The sequence below is a fragment of the Patagioenas fasciata genome, chromosome 5, assembly GCF_037038585.1.
Source record: "Patagioenas fasciata isolate bPatFas1 chromosome 5, bPatFas1.hap1, whole genome shotgun sequence".
Lineage (NCBI taxonomy): Eukaryota > Metazoa > Chordata > Aves > Columbiformes > Columbidae > Patagioenas > Patagioenas fasciata.
In genome coordinates, this window is record NC_092524.1 from 61,284,965 (window position 1) to 61,301,817 (window position 16,853).

Sequence of the window (16,853 nt, forward strand, 5' to 3'; positions counted from 1 at the left end):
AGAACGTCTGCTTTTGCAGCCTGTCAGCTTTATGGTGAATGTTTATACAGGATCTTTGATCTCTTATTTATACATATTTCTCCAGGACAAGGAAGCAAGCAGAAGGAGAAATTCTATTTATATAAATCTTCCTATATCCCAGAGGTCAAGAACAACAGCATTTCAAACAAAGTGGGTGAATTTATCTTTACCGCTTCGTTTGCAGGAGAGATGCATAATTTAGATCGTGCCTCCAGATGAGGCTCAGGTATATCAATATATAAGTGAATGAGTTTTGTAGGTGACACTGCCATAATTTCTCTGGGTAGGCTCATGTGTCTGTGACACTGGGACAAATTTTGGGCTGTCTCCAGAGTCTTCTTGTTGCCTCAGCTGTCTTCAAGGAGGTTCCAGCTGTTTTCTGACCTGGCAAGGAGATGAGCTAGTGAACTATAGAGAAGGTGTTTAAAACTATAGCTTAAATAGTCAGTTTAGCCTCATCATTCCTGTAGTCACTGTAGCAAATTTGCAATTGGGACTGAAATCAACTGAAGTCAGGCTTCAAAATTTCCTCAGGAATTTAATTGTTCTCTGAAAATAAATGGAGCTGAATCAGAATGGATCAGAACCAGAATAAGTCTCCCAAGCCAGAAAACCCAGCTCTCATTAAATTAAAAAAGGATGAAACATCCAAGTTCCAACCCGCCCCCCCCCCAAATTCTCTGTTTCTTACACGAGCTCAATCTGAAGTGTGCTTCTGACATGTCTTGCAAGGTGTCTGACTTTGCTAATTTTAACCAGGCAGAAATATACTGTCCTGGAGGGTTATCTTCTAAAAAAACCATTTCAAGCAGCAAGTAACTGCTGTGGAAAATAATAATCCATAAGGTTGTTCCTCTTTTAAAACATTACCTGAAAATCCAAAGGAATCTTTTGGAGCACTTTTAAAATAGGGAAATATAAAAGCATGCACTGTTTTCTTTTCTTTTAAGGTACTTGTAGATCCTAGAGTAGTTCTTAGGAAGTCTTCTATTTTTTTTTTCAATAGCGATTGGAAATGTCTATATTGGTGCGCATTAACTGTTATACTGAAAAATTTTCTTGCAAATCGGGTGTTTTAGAAAGTTCCTTATTTAAAAAGCTCTTTTTTTAAAATAAAAATGTTTGCATGCGATTTTTTTAAAGCTGCCTAGCTTGTAGTGGAAATAGCTCATGCAGATGAGACAATATTCAATCCAAACAGTTATGATCACATGATGATAATTGAAATGTCACGTATACAAATATATAATAATTAGCAACTAATACAGTGAAAAATTGGCAATTAAACCAAAATGGACTAGCATTGCTGAAGACCATAAAAGACCCCATCACATGATAACATAATGCCTTTGTTTTTAGACAATAAAATAAACCATGAAGAGCATATTTCTATCATTTATGTGAAATCAAGTAGGTTAATCATTTATGATTTTTATGCTTCAAAGCTTATGTGTGCTACATGCTGTAGAGAGATCTAAACCATTATTCTAAAGCCCAATGTACCATGCATGCTCCCTGCTGCTGCAGTGTCAGCCTCATCAAATTGGGCTTTGTCTAGAAGATATTTTAAACATATTATTGGATGAAAGGTGCTGCTTGATTATGCAAAACCAGCATAAGAATGCTGGTTAGCAAAGGTACATAGCTCTTGGCATTTATTTCCTCTGAGAGCTCATATAATCAAACCTGGGAATACATATACATAGACTTGATGCAAACCATGTATTCCAGACAAGATGTCACTGAGGTTCTAGGAAGATGAAACATGAAGCTGCACTAAACATTTCCACTCAAATTGCTCATCTGAAGCAATCACTAGCTATTAAATGCACACTTGTCTCTAGCTGGGTAGCAAGACCAAGAAAGATTTCACAGAGGTGGAGGAGGAGAATGTAAACTGTATTAATTCACCAAACTTAACCAGCCAGGTGGAATAAGTGGAAATATTGGATAAAACACACAACATTCTCCTATATTTCTCTGGTGAATTTAGAAGAGTTTCCTTCACTGAGCTGACAGTCAGGAATTGCCTGTAGGTGAGCCTTGGTCCCTGTCTCAGATCAAGCCAAACCATGTTCCTCTGGCTCATGTTCTGCAGAGTGGGAATCTCTCCTCTCTCTCTGATCACATCTGTGTAAATGAGATATAAATTATTCCTGACCAATTTCTGCCTAACATTTTGTTTATCTTCTATGGTGGAAATTTCTTGGTGTTTGGGAGGAGTATTCCATGAACACTCTTCCCCTCTAACAGGAAGGCTTCCCATTGACTTATCTAAGATTTGATCAAAACATTAGGTAGAGTTAATCCTCCATCAGCTCCATGTTCATTGTAGGTATCAGCAGAAGAAGAAGGACTTTTGCTTGGGTGGGGTAGCAGGAGGAAGAGAAGGAGGCTGGAATCAAGCATAAAACAATTGAAATGCCAAATAAAACCAGGTAGCTGAAGTTCTTTTCAGGGTTACCTCTGGAGCAACCTGTCTACAGAATGCAACTGCATACAATGACACACACACACGTCATAAATAATAACGGATCTTAAAAATGTAATTTTCTATCAGGAGTTTGCATGCTTGCAAAAGCTCATAAATAATGGCTGTTTATTCTCCACATGGCACTTTTGCAGTAGCTGATAATAGCTGAGTAAATGGTGGATGGGATGAATTCCTCCACTGACTTCAAATAAACCTTATGAGTTGGAGCAATAAAGAATGTTAAACAGTATACACAAAATAACATGCTGTTAGATACCATATATGCTGCTTCAGTAAACACTAAAGCATTTTCATTTTGGTTCCAACATAGTAAACAGCAAGATAATAAGCTAAGGAAGAATACTATCCTTTAAGAGTCTTCCAAATGCTCGTGCATACTGTTGCCCTGTGCTTGAGACTGTTGGCAGATGCTTCTGTCACTTTATTTCTGTGTCACTGCAATGAAATTGGTCTGAAGTTCAGATGAACGTATTCATTTGTGCTGAAATGTATTAGTGTAACTTAAATTCTGGCTGGCTGAGCACTGTTGCAAGCGTAGATCACAGTACACTCAGATCCTGTCAGGAACCAATGATAAAGAGGACCATGTCAACTGCTAGTAAAAATTTATATCGTCTCGCTTATTCCACTTGTTTTAAAAGAACCCCCACCCCAAGTTTGCTTTCATAAATGACTTATAGACAAAACCACTACAAAACAGCAAACAACCATAGCAATTAGCCTGGAAAACCAGTGCCCACCTAACATTCCCGTCCCTGATATTCAGCCCACAGAACAATAAACTGAGAAATCATGCTGGCAATTGAGGCAGGCCTAGCTTCGCCCAGCTCTGGAGACTTCAGTGTTAATGTGGCAGTGTGTACCTGGCTCCTGGTACAACCTTTCAGGAAAACTCAGGGCTCCACCCTCACTAGTGACAAATTTCCATTACCTGAATGAGGCCAGGCCGAGCGTTGGCTGTTGGGCTAACAGAGCATCAAGCTGAAGAGAAAGAGCAGAAAAGGAGTTTCATGGTTCCTTAGTTTATTCTGAGCTTTCTTCTTGTAGGAAGGATATTCTTACAGACTTCTCCCTTTCCCACTCTGCCTCTACTGTGCATGCTGGAGTCATTGCCAAAACCCTGTGTTCCTCCTCTCTGATACACACAACATGAATGTGACATGAGCAAGCATCTTGCTTCTTCTGAATGAGGCTGAAGGCCTCTAGGTATTGTGCTGTTGCCTTGCTCTCTGGATTAATCTGTCTCCTTGGCACTGTACCAGAGGAATGATGCAGGGAGTAGAACCTCCTTTACTGAAGGCTGACATCCCAGCAAAGCAACAGCTTTGGCTTCAGCACAAGGACAGCAGGTAGCATTGCGATCATGTAGGAACAGTATTACTAGACAGCCTAAAAGAGAAAGGTGAGCTTTGTGCTTAGGGTACTACTCTGGCAGGAAGAAGCTTGGGTGTAACCCCAAAATTACAGCCCATGGCCCTCTTGCTTGTACTCTTGTAGCACAGGAATCCTACACTGTTCCTGACGGCACATCTGCAATGGGAAGTTTTTTCTAGAGCCTGTGATCAAGTAATGGTCTTCTGAGAAATCTGAACATTTGGTGTCCTAGTTAGTGCCCTAATCCCATGGACAGGGATACCAATGCTCTTGAAAAGTGGCAGAAGTTCAGATATGCCCTGTGCTCAGCATTTCTTTATTGCTTAACACCAAGCAGCTCCAGCTCAGAACCCATCTCTGTTTCTCGTCCTGGTTTACCCCTGCACACCGTAAATCACGCTGAGTCTTCCAGCTCTCCTCATTGGCTTAATGATCTGCTTCATGTACTTACCTCCACACCCTTAAATCACCCTGTTGGGGTCAGCTGCCTCACTTTAGATACTGTGCTAGGAAAGTTGAGGATGCTTAAGGTAGTTTTCTGACTCTCTTCCAACTGCACCCTATCTTTCTGAAACTCAAAAGAGCCATAGGAAGGTGTAGGAACCAAAAAACTGGATGGAAGTCCCTTGGCCTGATAAGAAAGCAGCTGGGAACACTGTGCCTACTGCAGCTGGTAGGATGTTCCTTGGGTCCCCATGTATCAACACGTAGCTCTCATGGCTGTGTACTGTAGAGGGCATTGAGAAAGAAGCTGTTTTGCTCTCTGAGCTCCACTAGTAGCTCTGGCAGACCAAGGAATGTGTCCTGGCCATAGAAAGTTAAACAAATATCACTTTAACTCTTACAAACAAGAACTATGGATGGTGTTTGCGGCTCAAAGAAAAGCTGCTGTGTGCTATAGTGTTTAATGTAGGAAGAAAAGAGGGTGTGGAGGTCTTTAAGTCATTAAGTACTATTGGCTGTAGAGGTTGTAGTACTCAAAATTTTAATGGAATAGTGACATTGTTATCCTTGTAATAAGATGTGACTGAGGTTCAAAGAATTGAGAGCATTTTCTGGGTCTTTGCCATTCTCATTAGCAGAAGTTCTTGAAGGTACTTATGTTAATAAAGTAGAAATAGTGGTAGATGCATAAAGATAATGACTGTTGTCTATCAATTGAAGTGAATGAACCAAAACTCTTGTAAAGTCAAAAGCACATGATAAATACATTGATCTCCAAGCAAAATTCAATGCTTCAAAACATTAGTGTAACTTAAGGTGTAGTGTGAAAAGGCACCTTGAAAATATGTGGGATGAGTCCCCCCACTACCAAATCTAGGAGATCTTGCACTTCACTGAGTTTATTGCAGGTTCTCAGCTCAGCCGGGCTTTACAATAGCATGGTTTGGCAGTGGATTTTAAAATATCTTTAAAAGCTACTCTGTAAGCTTTGTACAGCGCACTACTGAGCAAATGCACTGACCTGCTGTGACGTGCATTGAAATCTGTTCCCCTCTTTGATTTCATTATGCTGTGGTGATGCAACGTGTTCTCGGGCCTGAACCCAGACATGTGGTGGCCCCTGGTTCTCTGAAGTGGTGACGGGTCGCCCCCTATAGGGAAGGAAAAATATAATTCAGACGCCTTCTGTTTACATCAGGTTTCTTCTGCTGATGTCTGGGTGGAGCCTGGCAGGAGCTGAGCTTGGGAGTCCCTGAAGTGAACATGCCTCCTAGGATCTGCCAGGAAGCGAGAGAACAGGCAAGGAAAACTATTTCAATGCCCTGGATATATTTTTTAAGGTCATCAATAATACATAAGGAACTTTGTGTTTATTTAAGGTGAACAACAAAATCATAGATTAAAGATGTTTGTGAAAACAGTAGAATATCTCCAATTGGAATAGCATGACTTCACAAAAAATCTTGACCTTAGATTTAAGTGTCAACTGCGATAGTGAAGATTAGGTTTCAACTTCTCCAATGCTATATCCTACTTTAAAGAAGATAATCTCAAAGGAATTAGTCTTTACAGTTCAACTATTCCTATTCCTTTTTGCATGATATTTGGCTAGCAAAGGGTTTCAATGATCCAGTTTCATGACAGATCTTTGAGCAAACCAGGCTGTGGGAACAATGTCTTTTTAATCCCCAACAGTAAGATGACCCCAAGTGTTTTAACCACATTCATGTGTTGCCAGCAGTTTTTTTGTTATTGATACAGATGGTATGGATAAGACTCTTCTCATCCTTTCTTTAGAGCTAAAACCTGTGGTGGTATCCACAGTGTTTGAATAGTCTGGTTTTAATAGAAACATGAAAACATCATATGGAGCCAGACAACCATTTCCTTCCTTCAGTGTGTTTCATGAGTTTGAGTTTACTTTAACATGACATCTTATAAATCATGTATCATGTAGTGACCATATAAGGTTACCTTTTATTGAAAGGATATTGGTGTTGAGAGCTTGCTATGCTTAGATATTTATTAAGGAAATGAAAGATCTCTAGAACATAGGATATACTTCGTGTTGCTAAACATTATTAGTTTACAAATAGAAAAGTGTTTCTTTCTCTCGCCCCTCTGAGCCTACAGATAAAACACTAAAGTAAAATTTGCCCTTGGATTAAAGTCTGATACTGTGTACATCCTGTTGGAGTCACAGACTATTTGACAATGTGTTTTAAAATCACTCCCAAGTTCATGTTTTATGCAGGAAAGAAACATACCTGTGGAGATGGCCTCAGGCAGTGGTAATTAAAATATGACCGTGTGCCACATGACCTTAAGGCATATTACTGCTTCAACCCTTCACCTTGCAGTTGTTAAAATACTGGGCTTGGCTTATTAACAAAGCACCATCTCTGTATCAGAAATGTGCTGGGGGAAACAGGTCTATCGTCTTCCCCTTTTAGAAAGGAAGCAGTAAGCGGTAGCTTGGTTAGTTCAGTGACAATGTAATATGTGTCCATTTTTTGCTGCGCCAGCTGCAGAATGCCTAAAGCAGGTGGTGCAGCATAATGAATCAATCAGTTTTGGAGAGAAAGCACAAATATTAACATAAAGGCAGTGGCAGAACAGAAATGTCCAAGTATAGGTTCCAATGCACCCAGTCTCCTAGTACCCACAATTTTCTCTGAGCTCTCACAATAATCAAATCTGAAAAATGTGTACCTGGCTTTTTCTTTGTATGATGGACTGTTAACCAGAGAGATCCACTAACTGTTTCAGGGAGAAAATCCTGATTATTTTCTGGGACAACCCAGCTCCTCGCAGGGAGAGGGGCTACCTCCATGTGTGACCCTCTTACCACCCATGAAACCATTTAGATACAGATCTCTCAATCTGTATCTCATCAGGGCTTGTAATGTAAAGTGACAAGGCTTTTGCAACACTTTGGGATTGTCTGTACCATGACAGCAATACTTGAGTTCCTCAAGCTGCTCTTTAAAAAACAGGATTTCCAAGCACTTCTCACAGGCAATAAACTCGTCACAAAAGGAGAAAAAATATGACAATACAAATAGAAGAAGGCATTTCATTTTAGTATCATTTAGAAATGTTCTTTTTCTGGATCATTAATGTGTAGTGAGTAATCCTTGCAGTAGCTCCTAATGCTCAGGAGGTAACAAATACTGTCTCACTTTAAAATTGAGAAGTAAAGGCCAGGAGAACTCCCCAGGTAAATATCCCAACCATATCAGAGACATACTGTCATGCACTGAGCCCAGAATTTTCAAAAATACCCAAATACAGGACTTACAGATACACAGGACTTGGTAGTTACTAGGGAGTTTCGGGCAGAACTTCCCAGGTTCACCATGCAGCTTAATGGATGCTCTTGAAGAATGGTCTTGAGGAAAACCTCAGTGAAGCAGGCACTGGCGCTGGTGATGATGAGTAGCTGGAATTTGTCATCACTCAGTTTGTGGGGTTTGCACTGTGTGCCAGTGCTGGTTGTGGAGTCACCTTTTGTTTGTTGCCCAAACAAAGCATGTTTGCTTATAAATGCGCATGCTCTGGGATGGTCGTTGTTTGGTTCCACATATATACACTCACACTACATCAGACTATATCACTCTGCATCCATGAAGTGTGTAAACAGATGTGACACAGTGGAAGGGTAACCAGAGACAAAAGCAGCAGCAGAATAAATAAATCATCTACTACCGCAGCCTCTCTGTAGACAAATCCTTAGTGTTTGCAGACTCTGAGGCCAGCAAATAAAGGGCATTCAGAAGTACAAGGCGTGGTTAATGACTGTATTGCAAATGCTGGCTGTGCTTTCCTTACATTCCTGTCTGTTTGCTTTGTCTTCTTTGTTTTCTTGCTACTTCATGGAAGCTCATCCCAACCCATTTCATTTACATTTGCTTTCCTATAAATAACTGTGCTCTGTTCTATGTATTAATGTTTAAAATCATGTTTACTTCAAAGGCAGAGGGACTTCAGACTTTCGTAGTTTACTTCTGGCAGTGCACTTAAGACATCTGATTTGCTCTCATCCCATGTACAGAGGAGCCAGGCATTAAATCAGAGCACTGAATGACCTGCTTGAGGCTCACACCTCTTTCTGAGATTACTTCATCCTTTTGTCCTTTCCTCAGTCACATTGTTTCCTGTTCATGATGAGTCTTTCTTCACTTGTGCTGCTCCTTACAAGGACTGTAGCCTGTGAAACGACTGTGTGGTTAGATACAGGGGAGCTAGAAGTCCAATCACTTATTCTATGAACATCACTTCACCAATGATGATTACAGGTTCACCTTTTTCAAACATGGATGAAGATTTCTGAGCTTTTAAAGTGTCACAGCTTTAACAGACTGTGTAAACTTACACAAGGAACACCATCTTCTTAGCAGCTACTGAAATACTATACTTTTGCACCTGGGAAGCTGCTGAGTGATTTTAAATACAGGGTCAAATTCAGTCTTTTTGGTTTAAAATCACTTTCAGAATTGATTTTAGGCTTCATTTGGACTGAAAACAAATCATTTTCTGCAGAAGCTGACATGGGGCTTCTTTGATCAGTGTAGTTTTTAAACACTCATTAGAACCAGCGACCGTTGGAGGGCAATGGCTGGAGGTTATGGTCTAGAGCCACGAGTAAGTCTGGCCTGACATATCGGTATGTAAAACATAACTCAGGATTTCACAGTTAAGTAGAAGTACATGAGCTGAGGATCTAGCCTCTTTTTATAACATTTACCATAACTATCGCAGCTGAAACAGAGTACATAACACTGAAAAACTCTGGAGAGCAAAAATATCGATCAATACACCTGAGTGTGGCTATCAGATTCACTAAGTCTGTCATTCCGGCAGTGTGATTTCCCAGTTTGCTCATGTGAGACAGTGAGATCCCTATAACCCTAGACAGGAGTTCAGGGGAAACAAAGTGTTAAATGTGCAAAAAAATTTTTCCCTCATACTCCTCATGTTCTAATAGAACAAAAGGGCAGAGAAGAAAAGATTGAAAAATAAGAGTTGATCCTTAAAACAGAGTTGTGATCAGTAGAGCATAAGCAGTGGTTCAGAGTAAATTTTATAGAATAACCGGTGAAAATTCCATTCAGATATGCATCACAGATGAAACAGAAAAACAGAAAAGCACACAATGAGAACACAGTTATATTTTCCAAGAGAAAATATATTACCACAGCTTAAAATGACAAAATATCAGAAAGATTTCCACTTCATGGTATATTATCTTATATCAGAAAGCTTTAAAAGTGCTTTGGGCTGAGTTCAGAAGGGAAATACTTGGATTCATTATTTGATACCACCTTATATGCCGTGGTAGTCAAACAGGGCTTGCATTCTCCTCTTGGGACCACTTTGAACAAATGTAGTTTGTGTGAACCCCATGAACTGCTGGGGGACACACTTTTACAGGGGCTGTTCATTCTGACCTTATTTTCTCTGAAGCTCAAACTCATTGAGTGAATTGTTCAGTTTCATTCCAGACAGAAAGTAGTTGGTGGCTTTTGCTTCCCTCTGCCAGGTTTTGCTCATCAAAATGAGCAAGAGGGCTCATTCCCCTATAACACCACAGTGAATCCAAGTGAAAAAGAATAAAACCTAGGCATTTATATGAAAATGTATTAAGGAATCTGCTTGGTGATGCGAAAGAAAATTAAAACCCTAGTTGATAACTTGGATTGCTTTCCTGGTATGACATTTTACAGCAATAATTATTCCTTTCTGTGAAACCACACTTTCTTAGGAAGATTTTAATTAGAAAGTTTCTCTGTGTTGTACGCATGGTATCAAAAAGAACCCCCTCAGGGTCCCTTCCATCAACTCACAGGTAAAGTGGTTCCTGCTTTACATAAAATATGGATGTCTGACGTTGAAAAACAGCACAGCTTTGTGTCATTTTCTGATTAACTGATGAGGCCATACTGCATCTTGTCTGCATCTTTTTTTTTGTCTTCATTCTGGTAGTAGGATATTTGAATGTTATAGTGAAAAGCAGTGAGTATTGGAAGAAAATAATTCAAAATGCCCTTTAATAGTGGTACAGAGCTTTTTGCTGTTCAAGACATATGAGGATTTACAAAGAGACATTTTGGAGACATATAGAGCTCAGAAGATTGACCTAACCTGTATTTCTGATGCAAGCAATTTGTTTCTATAAACATAAGCTACTTTTTCCAGAATATGAATCAAAGAACCTGCCAGTGTGCTGGAGTTACTTAACTATTAGAGGAGGCTTCTGGTATGTTAGTCTTTGTGGCAATAAAATCTCCTTAGGGGATGAAAGCAAATTTATGGCCTACTACTACAACATGTTTAGTGTTTTCAGACCTAGTTCTGTGTCTAAGGGATTATTTTTCTCCCTTACAGTTTAATTTATTAAACATGGTTATACTGTGGTATTCATAGAATTCATGGGATTACAGAAAAGTAGACTGGAAGGGAGTCTCCAGAGGTCATTTAGGCCATTCCCCACTCCAGGACAACATCAAGTTGTACATGAACCTTCTCTAAGGGATCAAGTCTCCACGTCATCCCTAAGGAGCCTATTCCATTGCTCAACTCTCTATAACACTGGCGATTTTTTCCTAGTGCCTAACCTTAAAGTCTTTTCCTGAATTATAAATAATTTGTTTCTTGTGTCACGGAGGCACCCCGAGGTTAGTTTAAGGGACAACAGGGTCCAAAACAACTTTTATTACAGGGTCTTAGCACTCCAAAAGTGACTTAAATACAGGTTTGGATATCAGTTGAGGAAAATTATTAAGGGGCAGCAACTAATACAACAGGTGGTCCACAGAGTGCATGCACATGGCTTCACCCAAAACAATGCCGGAACCATCTCTGAGTACCGGAGGAGTACACACTTGCCTGAACACGGTGCGGGATTATTTTTAAAGAGATACATGTACTCGTAGTGAGTACGGAAAGTGTATGCTTGCCATTCCGCGAGGGTAAATTTATAATACACTCACAATCCTGCGAGGGTTAATTCACTTACACGTGCAAATATGCACGGAATACTACACATGCTTATGTGGAAGCACGGGAAGAAAATACACTCGCGATTGTGCGAGGAAATAATTTATACACGTGCTCGTATTGAGCATGGAAAGTTACACGTGCAGATGTGCACGGAAAGTATACATGCTTGTATTAAGCATGGAAAGTACGTGTGCAAATGTGCACAGAATATTACTCGTGCTTGTATTAAGCATGGAAAGTTACACGTGCTTATGTGGAAGCATGGAAGAAAAATACACCCACGATTATGCGAGGATTAATTTTACACGTGCTCATATTGAGCACGGAAAGTTACACGTGCAAATGTGCACGGAAAGGATAAATACACTCGCAATCCTGCGAGAAGTTTTACTCACACCCGTGGTGGCACGGCAAGTGGAGTCTCCATCCCGGGGAGAGGGGCTCTCGGTGGCAGCATCTTGCTTGTGCTCCGAGAGACCTGTGACAAACAGGCGGAGCCTCGACGAGAGTCCTGTTTTTGTACTGGCTGATCAGACCTGACTGTAGGCATTCCAGAAGCTTCTCTGCACCCCCACACTGGCTGTGGGGTGCCCCTGAAGCCTCCAAACATCCCCCACACTGGCTGCAGGTGCCCAGCGGCTCACTGGCACCTCGGCATTCCCTACTCCTAATGGCCCTGGCCAGGGTGCTCTGAGGCCAAACAAAAGAAGCTGTTAGCCTCAAACAGCAGAGAGAGAGGGAGATGTGCCTACTCCTTCCATATTGAAGGAGGGAGGGGGAGAGAGAGGGGTTTGCATCTTGCCACATCTTGTTCTGTTTGCCATGGTCTCAGAGAAGAAACTCTCTGCTTTCTCCTTACAATTACAGATCCAAAGATCACTGCTGTGTTTTGCATCAGTCTGTTTCCCTCTCAACTATGCAGGCCCAAGTCTTCCTCCTAGATGCCCAGATTTTTGGTTGTGGCTCTTCCTTGGACCTCCTTGATTTACATGTTCCTTAAAGTTAGGTGGTCAAAACCTAGTCTGAATGCAGTGTCCTGAGGTCTTGCAAATGTTGAGTAAGGCAAAAAAATATTCTTCTGAAGTTTCTGTGTTCCTCTTCTGGCCAACTGTAACACATAGATCTTTACCTACAAAGCTGTAGTACCAAGTCAATTATTCTTTAAGTTTAATTTAAGCACCAGATCATTTTATAATATAATATTCACTTTGCTTGACTTGCATCCTATTTTTTGAGACTATTTCAAAATGGTCACAATGCCCTTGAACACTAGTCCTTTCCTGCAGCAGATGTGAAACCTCTCCCAGTAACGGGCAATGTGCACAACCACCTCTTCTATCGCTCAGTTCATTAGCAATGAGTAGGATCAGGCCAAGAGACACCTCAGTGGAATCCACTTGATGCAGCCTTTGACGGTGAACCATTGATAATTATTCTCTTCAAGGTGGCTTTCTAACCAGTTTTGCACTCACTCTTTAGTAAGTTTCTCCTAATCCGCATTTTCTTCTCTTATTTATCAGAATGTTATATGAAACAATGTCAGAAAACTTACTAGGCTCAAGATATATTACATCTATTGCTTGTCCCTTGTCCACAAGGTCTATTATACTGTGGGGAAATTAAATTACATTAGTGTGACACGATTTGTTCTTGACAAATCCATGCTTGCTGTAACTCATCTCCTCGTTACCTGCTAGATGCTTACAAATACTTTCTTTGATTATTTTTTCCAGCATTTAAAGTAATACAATTAGAAGAACTGTCAAACATCTTCTTTCTGCATTTTGTGGCACATCCATTACCTGAAACCGCACTAAGATACGAATTTTGTCAATTTGCGCTTGTCTTAATAATGGTAGAAATAAAGCTGCAGATCTATTTGCTCCTTGTCTAGAAAGATTCTGCTATGTAATGAAGTCCATGGTCTGATTCCAACCTCTTTTACTGGACATATATCTATTATTTCTCTTTCTGCTTTAATAGGGGAATTTAATCAGGAAAACTGAAATTCCACAGGCTTCACTTTCTTTTTCCGGTCTGGCTGGTGGGACTGAGAGGACTTGCTCTGCTGTCCTCTCCTGGCAGAAGTGGCACTGCCACATGCTCCTCCTGAGAAAGTGCCAATGCTCTATGTGTGCACTGAGCAGCAGGGAGAGAAACCAGTTGCTGCTGATGCGGGACAGGGCAACATTGTTCCAGGAACCGGGCTGCTGGGATGCTGGAAGGGGTCAGGGGGAATCAGAGGGGAGGGAGAGATGAGGGCAGATAAAGCCCTAAATATTTTCACTTTTTTTTGTAACATCGCTAGGAATAAAACATGTGAGATTTAATCTAGCAGAGTAATTCTTTCCTAACTGTGCTTTTCTTTAATCATCCAACAAGATACATACAAGCTGTAAGGCTTGGAAGAACCCTTTGTTATTTATTTCTTTGCACTCAGTAATTACCTCTGGTTAATATTTATTGCAAGATGTGGCAGGCAGAACAGCGTGACCTTCCTGCTCCCCTCTCTGCCCTCAGCCTCCCCTTGGAAGGAGGCAGGCATGGTACATCCCTTGACGAAGAACTTTCCTCCAGCCCCCAGTCAACTTCAAAAGCTACTTGCTGTGATCTAAGAGGTTAATACCAAAAACACAGTGCAACCCTTGCCAATAAACCTCCACTAACTGATCCTAATCAAGTACAGAAATGCTCTCTGTTTTCTCTACACAAAATAAAAAATATAAAGAGGCAACAGAGAAATTGTGTATTGTACAAATTTGTCGTTTTCAGGGACTTTTATTGGGTACAATATATACAAACTTCTAAATTGAATACACTGGTTTGCCTCCCAGCATCAGCTTAAAGGAGGTGAGTGTCAAGCCAATTACACATAATCCTTTTTGATAGGGCATATTAGGCTTTTTAAACACAAATACTCAGAGAAGAGTAAATGTAAATAAACCAATAATCCATGTGTTCTACTACACAGCCAGGCAAAATAAGTGAAGATTTCTCTTCACTGCCACTCCCTTACACTTCCCATACCCTTCCCCCAAATTAGACTCTAGATTGTGCAAGGTTTAAGATGTGCACCTAGACAAAGGGAGAGTGAAGAGCATCCTACACTACTGTGTGTCTGAAGCTTTCTATTATTTAGCAGAAATCATTAACCATTCCTTTGTTAGACCATGCTGCTTGAGAATGCAAGTTCAAGCAAATTCACTGCTGTATCTAATATGTTTTACAGAAGGGAACTACAGCTGTTTGTGCAGATGCCATAGTACAAGCACTGAATTGTTACTAATAAAATTTTAGCCAGCTGTAAAAATAAGAAGAAACTGCATTCAGTTTCTTTTATTTTTTTTTTAATTTGTGTGTTTAATCAAAATAATTTCTGCACTTTTTTTGCTTCCGATTATAAAAGGTATCTTCCTATTTCTCCACTTTCCCTATTATTTTTTTTCTCCAAGACTTTGCAGACGACATGAAGCAGAGCTGCTTCTGTGTTCAGATGTCTGAGGTGTCCCATGAACAGACTGTGAACAAACAAGAATCTTGGAGATGCATCAACCATTCTGCTGTTAGTTTCGCAAAAATTACCTTCCAGTACAGGAAACCAAATATGTTTTCTTGAAGTTTATGTTGAGCTGCAGATTTATATCTTCTAAAGGAAGATAATGAGCTTCCTGGTTCTCTCTGGAAAAATATGCCAGACAATGTTTAGGGCATAAATGGATTGTGATGAGACTTTTGGATGAATGTCAGAATGGAAAAGAATAAACAAGCCAATACAATAGACAGTTGATTTGATATGCTTGCTGTTGCTTTTGGTTCCTTCATCCATATTGAAGTGGGACACAGGAGAACTTCTCTGACTCACATCTTGTTGGTGTGTTGGGCATTTGAAGGAATGGAATAAAGTCTGGATTGCTCTTTGATAAGCGTTCATTTCAGTAGCTTGCTCTTTGGAAAGGACTTTACAGATAACCACTTGCATTTGGTAAGAGGTTTTCCATGGCGTAAGTGGCCTTTTTGGCTTAAGGTTTAGTGCATGAGCTTCAAGGAATCATTCTCTGGAGAAAATATTGCCTTTTACTTTGAAAGTGAGGTGCTGTGAGCAAATTGCTGTTTGAAAGTATTTGCTGTGTCACGTGTTAAATACTTGTGGCCTGCGTATCACTTGTGAGCAGATAACCAGATCACTGTCATCTCAGGCTCGCCCTGTCCAGTTGAACAGGACCTAACTCCACCTGACAGCTAAGCTGGTGTCTCTGCCTTGGAGAATTGTACTCAGGACTACAGGTGGGATTTACTTCATTCTTTTTCCCTGTAGTCTTCTGTCTGAAATATGTTTGCATCTGGCTCAGATGTACTGGTATGCCATAGCTCAAGAGCAAAGGAAAAGGTGAGACAGATCCTTCGATGGTCTTATCAATACTGTTGTGTCCAGGTGCTGTCTGGGCCTCTTTTCAGGGAGATGTAAACCTCCTGGCTGCCAAAAGCTGTGAAGATGCAGTAAGAAAGAACCATCCTTAACCTGTTTAGTCTGTTACTTGCTTCTTTAGTCATTGGCCTCTCTGGCACAGGAGAGGAGCTCTCTCCTTGAATCCTCCCCTCACGCAGGGCAGTGTATTTCTCACTGCATATGAATCACTAAATATATGAGGTCAACCTTCCCTCCCTACAGGTATTCCCATGCGCAATTCACGAGCTCACCTGCATATTTTCAGGAAGCCAGAGTTCCCTGGGCTAAAATGCACGGCAAAATTAAATTATTTTTAAGATGCACTTAATGGTAGTAAGAATTTTTTTTTATGAGCTCATCATGTTCTGTTTCATATGCAAATCTCTCTTCTTAGTTAATGAAAAGTGGTTGTTTCTTTAACCTTCTTTTTAAGTAGATATTTTATCTCATTTCCTGTATATCTGACCTGACCACAGTTCCTTATTTTTACTGCTGTAACACTCATAATCACAGTAATAACCATCCTCTTCATTTACACAGCACCATTAGCCAAGCCTCCCAACCAGTCAGGAAAGGAATTAGATCTTTTCTTTAGGAGGCTAGCAAACCGAAGGTGTGACAGGACACGGTGTAATAACGAGAATATCACCAGCCTTGGAAGTGTAAGCAGTGTATGGTGATTAGTCCTGAAGAGCTCATCAAGGGGGATTTTTCTGGAGCTTCTCCCCAGGAAAAGAGGCCATTGAGAAACATACTCTGACACAGAGCAGTGCATGCTTATGTGTGTGTCTTCAAAGAGTAGCTGAATGGCCAGCACTCCTGAATTTCAGTGAAAATTAGATATCTAACTGCTCTTTGAACTGTTTTTAGGTTACCTGCTTGAGGGAGTTTGAGGGACACAGTCACTCTGACAGGTAAGTTCAAAAGCAGATGAAACAGTTATATTTATTTGTTTGGATTTTTGTTAGTGCCCAAGGTAGGTTCAAAGTTCAGACATGATGGTGCAGAAGCTTGATTCAAAGATTATGAATGATTATCTCTACTTTCACTCCCTGCTCTGGACAGAATGAC

At 40.5% G+C, this 16,853-nt stretch overlaps 1 long non-coding RNA gene across 1 annotated transcript in view; it reads right to left on the bottom strand.

The window, feature by feature from the left end:
• Positions 1–7,903, bottom strand: part of LOC139828026 (uncharacterized) — a 31,998-nt gene extending 24,095 nt beyond the window's left edge. Inside the window, exons 1-2 of the long non-coding RNA XR_011739194.1 lie at positions 7,635–7,903; positions 5,355–5,484 (exon numbers count right to left, since the gene is read on the bottom strand). This is a non-coding gene — a long non-coding RNA (uncharacterized lncRNA). The remainder of the gene's footprint in view (positions 1–5,354; positions 5,485–7,634) is intronic.
• Positions 7,904–16,853: the final 8,950 nt, after the last annotated feature.